Below are 8,439 nucleotides of genomic sequence, written 5' to 3' on the forward strand. Positions count from 1 at the left end.
TAGAGTGATTACTACACTAGGGTCTGATTTGGAGGACCTGTCATGGTGTGCGTTTTCTCTTCAACATACTTGGGGGAGGTGCGGAGGGGGCAGAGCCCCTTCTGCGGGGGTCTGAGGGGGGCAAACCCCCTAGCCCGCAGGGCCGTTATGGTAAATGCCATGCACAATTTGAAGGACTGTTCATAGCTAAATTTTGAACTACTTGCTCTAAATTTCAGCCTAGTGATCGATCTATGATATGGTTTCGGCTGTATATGGTCTCTCGATTAGTTTTACAGGTTAAAATTTGAAAAAATCTAAAATGGGCCCAGCATGTCCGAATTGCAGGGGGCGAATGACCAATTCGGTCCGTCCAAGGGTCGAGGGCCGAATGAGAAAGGGCCAAATGTAACTAGGTTGAATGTCAAATTCGGCCAGTCCGAATGTGGTTGTCCGAGGGCCGAGTGGGCTGAGGACCAAGTGGCTGAGTGAAGTGGGCCGAGGGCCGAATGGTGAATTCGGCTAGGTCGAATGTCAACTTGTCCAAGTGGGGTTGGGCCGAGTCGGCAGGGCCGAGGGCTGAATTTTGAAGTTGGTCCGAATGCTTCACTCAAACGGGCTGAGTGAAAGGCGTCCAAGTATAGTGGGCCGAATGGTAACTAGTCCGAATGGGCCGAGGGCCGAGTGGTCAAGTGAACCAATTCTAGGACTTGGCCCAAAATCGCCGTCACTCGAACGGGCCGAGCGCGATGCGATTTTTGCTGGACTTCAAAGAATTCATCACACCGAGCAATCGACAGCTTCCTACCTGCTGAGCACCTCCAGATTGAAGCTACTCGTATAGGGGAAGGTGTGGAATTACTTGGGCTGGGCAAATAACTCCTAGATGACCAGATCGAAGCAGGTCCATGCAATGAAGCTCTCTCCCTCTCTCCTACCCTCCTGAAACCCTGCAATGCAAAATGTGGCCTTTCTTGCCACTCCTGGCCCCTTATCACCCTGCCCAAGCCTGCACCCACCTTAGTCTTGCTCCCTTCACCAACATCTAACCCAAAAATTCATTTTTTGCCCTTCTTTTCCTTGTTTCAGCCTGTTATACAGCAACAGAAAACCCTACTGTGTGCTCCAATATTTTGCTCCTATCCTTCCTAACTGTAAGAAAAAATCATAAGGGAAATACCTACACTGCTCCATTATGCTTTTCCAAGTCCGAAAACGAAAAACCTACTTGCTAAGGAGAACGAATACCTCTTCAAATTCCCTCACTTCCTACCTATCTACCTCAAGCACCGGTTCGGGAAAATCCCTACTTCGATGCTCGATCCGAAGCGCGCAAGCGCTCAAGGCTTGAATCTGTTGGTCCTGGAAATGGAACCAAAATGTGGAAGCTTTTGCTCAATCGCCAAGACCCACGGACCGCTTATTGCTTCAAGCATTCCACTAATGGCTACCTCTCACATAGCCAATGCGCTACCTATCCATGAGTGTAGTGAGCTTACCTCCATGCTTGAGTTACCTCCTCTTCCGCACACTTCGGTAGCTCCACGATCCAAGTGCAAGCTTCAAGCAAGCTCCACGCTCCAAGCTCTATTGCCGGGAGCAAGACAAGAGAAGAGAAGAGAAGAGAAGAAGAGAGGAGAAGATGGAGAGCTTCTCCTCCCCGGTCCCTCACCCTCACACACTCACTCCCTCGCACTCTCACACTCCCTCTCTCAAGCACAAGCTCAAGCTAGCAAGAATAAGAATAAGAAGAGGAGAGCCACTTTTTGCCACACACAAGAATGAGCTTCTCATTCACTTTTCAACTTTATATACAAAACCCTAAATCCCTTTTGGGCGGTCATCCCCTTATCCCCTTTTTTACATGGCCGGCTAGGCCCTTTTTCCCATTGTCCTCCTATCTTCCTAGCTTCCTTCCTACCACCCATATACCCTTACAAATTGCACGGGTGAGAGCCCGGCGCTCTTTAAATTAAATCATGATGCACCTTGTGCTTTTTTACAAAAGTATTGACTTGCGCTTTTTCTTGTGCGTCCTTTTCCTTGATTTAGGACTTTTCTACACTTCTTGTGTTTCCAGATTCTTCTTGACGCACCTTCGTCTTCTGTTTCACTTTTGCCTTGGCCTTGTCTTCTGCTTTAGATTTTCCGGATTTTCCACCTTGTTCGTCTGAGGTTTAACACACTCAAGTATAATCTTGAGTTCTATAATTGGCTTTTATCATCTCAGAGTGACAGAGAACCATAACCTATAAAGGTGTACATAAATAAAAAGTGCCTTCAATGATTATGCATAAACAAGATTAAATAAGAAAAACCTCACATACTCTACAAGCAATGACTATCAAGTAGAGGCAACAAATATCAAAATCCACTCAACTAAATTTAGATAAGTAATACTTCTTTTGAACGAGATCTACTATTTGCATTTGAAACACATCAATTGCATGTACTCTCACATATTTACTAAGAGAATCCAAGACAACACATGTTATTAAGCTAGTTGAGCAAACATTCCAAGCCACCAAGGCCTATGATTTTCCTTGAAGAATCACCAAAAGCAATACCAAATAGTAGATGACAATGTAGAAATCCTTATCGGACAAGACTCCAAGACAACATCTACAAAGATCATCCTCCATATACAAGGATGCTTCAATAGGCATATCTAGTGACTACCCTCTCTTTCCATAAACAAAGGTCCAATTCCCATGAGCAGATAAGCTTCCATCAATGGTGAAAGTTTCCTTCATTGACTAGGCCTCAATGTCCAAGATACCCAATCTTAAGTCCCAAGGACCACCCCATCATTGCCTCTTTGACATTTGCTAGTTTATTCCAACTGTTAAGCCTTGCTAAGTCTCTTCAATGTTGCCATCTTATCCCACGCATAGAGGGTGAAAACACTTTTGTACTACATTCTATATCAACAAAAAGAAACAAATTTACAAAAGAGAGTGCAAAGTATACATGCACAAACACAACATCGCACCTAGGGGTCCTCATGCATGCTTAGTGGCTTCAATCAACTAGCCGCATCCCTAACCCCATAGCCATGTTTCCTATTTCCCCATGTAAACTCAAAGCACATCAATGGTAAGATACACCTAGCTCGGCTTACCTATGGTTAGACTTGTCTCCCTAAGTCATTGTCACAATTATTTCCATTCTCTCATTGCCATGGTAGCAATATAAGAAGCATGGCAATCAATAAGTAAATTGGAAATTACCAAATGTAGTAGCCCCACTCAGCATTGCAGCCTCTACTCATTGAGGCTATGCAATAGAACCTCATCCATTGCATTCATGATCATGAGCTCCATGCTGTCAAGTAGCTTGGATTTTCCATCATGATTCCCCCTTGATTTCATTATCCCTCAATAATGACAATACTTCCCATCACTTATTATCAATTAGTATCTTACTTCATTTGCGAGATCAACAAGAATGAATGCCATCAAGCTATCTAACTCCATAATCCTATGTAAGCACGTGCACTCACAAAGTAACTACACCAAATCTATACATGGATTGGGTCCTCAAGTGTGGGACAATACTCCAAGCTTGCTTGGAGTTCCACACCAATTTCCTACCTCCATTGTGCTCTATGCAATGCCACATGCCTCCTTCTTCTGCTAACTACTCTCTCTCTATCATGCTCTTTGTCCCTCTCTTCCTGTCACACACACACACACACACACACACACACACACACACACACACACACACACACACACACAAAGCTTGAGCTCTCTCTCTGGACGATGACATGCTTTCTACCACGTCACTTTGCTTGCCTTCCTCTCACCCACATGCTTGGTTGCCCTCCCATTGCTCCCACCTCTTGATGCTCTACTACTGCCCTCCTTCTCCTACTCCCGCCCTCCTACTGCTCCGACCCTAGCTTCATGCTTCATTATCACCAGCCCAATGGGCATGCATAGGAGAGAGAGAGAGAGAGAGAGGGAAGAAACTAACGCTTGCCTATCTACCACTCTACTCTTGCTTTCCTCTTTCATAGTTGATTTGTAGTGAGGAAAGAAACTACTACTTGCTCTTATGCCACTTTGCTCTCACTTTCCTCTTCTGATGCTACATGCTTGCACAGAGAGAGAGAGAGAGAGAGAGAGAGAGAGAGAGAGGTGAGGGAAGAGAAAGAGAATAGTTGTGATGACACTCGCGCATGCACATACACACACACACACATAGGGTTCAACTTGTCTCAGTAGAGATAGTATGTGTCTCTACGTCTTGAGGGGAGGAGAGAGAGAGAGGAAGGGATGCATTAAAAGGCATTTTGTTCAAACTTCTTCACTTGAAAAAAGGGTGGTGAGTTGTCATGTTGAGTAAATAGAGGGAGGGAATATGAATTTCTTACTTTAATTTAAAAATCTGGAGGTTTGGGGCATGTTGCTTGTTGGGGGAGGCTCTCAAGGTTTGGAATTTCCCGAAGGCATAGTCATAATGATAGAAAGGGAGGGAGGAAAGAAACTATTGCCTGCCTGCCACATTGCTCCTCTTGCTTTCCTCTTCCAATGCTGCTTGCCTACTTTGTAGAGAGAAAGAGAGAGAGAGAGAGGGGCGGGGGAAGAAACAGAAGAGCGTATACTACCAGCCTATACACACACACACACACACACACACACAGAGAGAGAGAGAGAGAGAGAGAGAGAGAGAGAGAGAGAGAGGGGGGGGGGGGGGGGATGAATAGAATGTGATTTTTTCAAACTTTTTCACTTAAAAAAAGGCTGTCCAGCCATCATGTTGGACAGAAGAGAGGGAGGGAATATGGATTTTCTCACTTTAATTCGAAGTTTTGTGGGTTTAGGTGTATTGCAGGTTATAGAGGTCTCCGGAGGTCTGGAATTTCCTTGAGGAATAGTGTAAAATGGATGCCCTGAGATCAACATGCAAGAAGACCAAGGACCTGTTCCCACTAGCCCTGCAAGAGAATTGCAGGTGCAGACAAGGCTCTGTGGGCTCGCAATCAGTCGCCGAACTGGTTTGTGAACCCTTTCGCTTCAGGAGACAGGTCCTAAGATCCTTGGACGGGCAGGCCTAAAAACTGACCTCGTCACTCCGAGGTTGGCGAGGCCAAAAATATGTACAAGGATTTTGAGTACGGTTAGCACGATGATCGTGTCCAGCAGCAGATTTTAGCAGTGGAACCACCATGCAAAGAACCTCCATGGTTAAATCCCTCCGAAGGTTCTCTCGCTCTGTTCAGTTTTACAGAGCAACACAGGCCGAGAAACACCCTGTTGTGCCCCATTTCTTGACTCAGCGCATCAGTCATGGCATCGGGAGAGTGAATAATGAACTTGACGACATCCCTCTGATCGCTGGCAGCAACCTCTCTCACCCTCGACGCAACGGGTTTTGCAAAATCGATCCAAAAGCACATTGTTGTTATCCAGCCGGTGATAGGTTGAAGCAGTACAGGCACACTAGAGCTTTTGCAGGTGCCTTATTTCCTTCTGCAAGCAATCTGTTGTGTCGGAGGAGCTTCGGAACCCTGCTCGACCTAGATTACTACTCAGATGGTGCATTATGCCATGCTTCCCATCGAACAGTGACAATTGGTGATGATGCACTCAGGAGGATACTATGGCACGCTGATGAGGCTTGTGTCCAGCAAGGTTCAACAAATGCAGGGCCTCCTGATGATGTTAACAATAACTCAGACTGTCCAAGAGATGAATCCAACTTCTCTCAGGCAGAGGATTTGGCAATGCTGTTCAAGGACATTTTTGAACCAGGTCAATCTACCAAGTCTGCCCTTCTTATTAATTCAACATTATTTCCCTCTGCTTCTGTAGTTTTCCAGAATCACTTCCTTGCAGCATGTACAGATGAAGTGAAGCAGCACTTGCGGGAATTGGAACCCTCAGAGGTGAAAGGAAGACTAATTTTCCCAGTGTTCCTGGAGTTTTGCACCCAAGTGTACCCTGAAGAGTTGGCAAGGTTCCAATCTTTAGTTCATGCAGCAGACCTGACTAAACCCCATGTGTCTTTCCCCTTCGCACGGGCAATCAAGCGAAAGTTCATCTACCATTATGGCCCTACAAACAGTGGGAAGACATTCAATGCACTGCAGAAATTCTTGCAAGCATCTAATGGTATCTACTGTGGTCCACTACGTCTTTTAGCCATGGAGGTCTACAGAAAGGCCAATGATCAAGGAGTTCTTTGTAGTCTTCATACTGGACAAGAAAGAAAAGACATACCTGAAGCAAAGCATGTCTCATGCACTGTTGAAATGGCATCCATCCAGCAGCTTTGGGAAGTTGCTGTAATTGATGAAATACAGCTCCTGAACGATGATGATAGAGGCTGGGCTTGGACGCGAGCATTACTTGGATTGCAAGCCAAGGAAATACATCTATGTGGAGATCCCAGTGCTTTAGCCACAGTGAAGAACATCTGCTTTGCCACGGGAGATGAGTTAATAGAACACTCCTATGAACGATTCAAGCCCCTAGCAGTTGACACCGCAACGTTGAGTGGAAGCTTTGCAAATGCTCAACCAGGTGATTGTTTTGTTGCATTTTCTCGGAGGGAAATTTTTGATATTAAGCGGGCCGTTGAACGAGCAACAAGAAGACGATGCTGTGTTGTTTATGGGGCACTTCCTCCAGAAACAAGGGCACAACAAGCTAAGCTATTCAATGAGCCCGGCAGCTGTTACCACATCTTGGTGGCAAGTGATGCAGTTGGCATGGGTCTCAATCTGAATATTCGAAGAATTGTGTTCTACTCACTTGAAAAATTTGATGGTGAGCTAAGGAAGCCTGTTCCTGTGTCACTGGTAAAGCAAATTGCTGGAAGAGCAGGGCGACGAGGAAGCCTGTATCCTGAAGGTCTTGTCACAACCTTCCATCCTTCAGACCTTCCATATCTTGTGACTTGCTTGGAACAACCCTTTCCTGAGACATGCAATGCAGGTCTGTTTCCATCGTATGAGCACATGCAGCTATTTGCAGCACACATGCCCAATGCAAAGTTTTCTGAGCTGCTTGAACAGTTTGCAGATACTTGTCGTGTTGATGATTTTTACTTTCTTTGCCAGAATAAGGGTCTGAGGAAAGTGGCCTCTGTTATTGACACAGTAAAAGATTTAACTTTAGCAGAAAGGTTTATTTTCTGTTTTGCACCTGTGAATGCCAGAAATCCAAAGTCAGTAGGGGCACTTATTCAGTATGCAACTGCATATAGTAAAAAGCTTCCCCTTCAATTATTGGTGCGGCCACACTCAGCTTCAATACAAATTGATTTTCAGCTCATGGACATGGAAGAAAACTATCAATTGTTGTCTCTGTACTTATGGCTTAGCGAACACCTTTCCGCAGAATATTTCCCTCAAAAGGAGGAAGCAGAAAAATTATCTGCTGAGATTGCTGACCATCTTGGTCGGTCATTGGCAGATATATGAGACTAAGATGTTCGAATGCTAATGTCTTCCCCAAGTCCAGTATATGACAGGATTGTAAGTTCCTGATTCATGCAGCTGTGATGGACCCTCTGGCAGTTGGCTTGGATGTGCCACTCTTGTTGCATCACAGGACATATAATACTTCATTAAATGAACTAATGGGCCACATAAAGCAGATCTACATGACTAAGGTGTTAAAATGCTACCCTCTTCTCCCATGTTATCAATAATGTGACTGGATTATAAGTTCTTGATTCAGGCCATTGTGATGGACCCTCTCTGGTGGCTGGCTTGGATGTGCTGCTCTCATTGGATAGCAGGACAAAAAATATTGATTGATTGAACTAATGGGGCACATGAAGGCTAATAGCTAGCTGATAGCATGTCTTGGAATGCAAGGGTTAATGTGTGCTGACACACACTTCACTTCTGAAAAATGCATGCCATCATAAGCATATTTTCTTTACAGTGTATGACAGCTCCCACATACCCTTTCTTGGCCACTTAACACATTCGGCTTTAATTCATTGGCAGTTTAGGCATTCGCTGACATACTTGAATAAGAGTCTTTCCCAATAGAAGCTTATTTTGACTGTATTAAGAGTCTTAGCATAACTAGGATGACCCGAAAATTGAGAATAATGAGCTTTTCGAAGTATATTCTTTTTGAGTTCTTGACTTGCAGGAATACATAGTCCTGTCTTCTTAAAATAGGCAAGCTCCTCGTTTATGGAAAAATCTTGATACTTAGACTTGAGTTTTGGATTTGAATCCTTGACGAAAATTTCTCTTAATAATCTCCGATAGCTTGGATCTTTTACTACCTCTTCTTTTGCCATTTTTGTGAGAGGGTTATTGGGCATTGAAATCATTGTAGCAAGAGTTTCAACCCTAGAGGGTTCCTCTAGGATTAGAGCATTAAGAAATGATTTACGGCTTAGGGCATCCGCAATCACGTTTTCCTTGCATAGTCTATATTTGATTTCAAAGTCAAATTTCTACAAGGTCTCAATCCATTGGTATTGTCT

The 8,439-nt window shown here is 44.5% G+C and overlaps 1 pseudogene; it reads left to right on the forward strand.

Annotated features, from left to right (window-relative positions):
• The first annotated feature begins 4,689 nt into the window (after nucleotides 1-4,689).
• LOC148025856 (DExH-box ATP-dependent RNA helicase DExH18, mitochondrial pseudogene) lies at nucleotides 4,690-8,034 on the forward strand (annotated as a pseudogene).
• The last annotated feature ends 405 nt before the right edge of the window (nucleotides 8,035-8,439 follow it).

Source organism: Lygodium microphyllum, chromosome 14, assembly GCF_053477565.2.
Source record: "Lygodium microphyllum isolate KBCC chromosome 14, Lygodium_microphyllum_v1.1.10, whole genome shotgun sequence".
NCBI classification, from domain to species: domain Eukaryota; kingdom Viridiplantae; phylum Streptophyta; class Polypodiopsida; order Schizaeales; family Lygodiaceae; genus Lygodium; species Lygodium microphyllum.